General features: G+C 27.7%; 1 protein-coding gene across 1 annotated transcript in view; it reads left to right on the forward strand.

Moving 5' to 3' along the window:
- The window catches only part of LOC110026769 (short-chain dehydrogenase/reductase 2b-like), a 10,400-nt gene that overhangs the window by 8,010 nt on the left and 2,116 nt on the right, over window positions 1-274 (forward strand). The window lies entirely within an intron of this gene.

Raw genomic sequence — 274 nt, forward strand, 5'->3', positions numbered from 1 at the left:
AAAAAAATTGAAAAATTAAATCCAAACAAAATATGTTTGTGTTTCGGTTTTCTGTAGAACAAGGGCTTTAAACGTCAATAAAATACCTCATCCAGACATCTGAAGAACAACCTAAACTTTAGGGCTGTTGCAGCTTATTAAAAAGCTGTTGTGAAACTACTGCAAAATAATTTGATATTGTAAGAAGTTATGGTGGCTATTACAATTTTTTTTTTGAAAAATTGAGATCTCAAATATATAAACGGGGCCTTAAAGATTTATATATATATATATA

The sequence above is a fragment of the Phalaenopsis equestris genome, unplaced genomic scaffold (genome assembly GCF_001263595.1).
Source record: "Phalaenopsis equestris unplaced genomic scaffold, ASM126359v1 Scaffold000400, whole genome shotgun sequence".
Taxonomy (NCBI): Eukaryota; Viridiplantae; Streptophyta; class Magnoliopsida; order Asparagales; family Orchidaceae; genus Phalaenopsis; species Phalaenopsis equestris.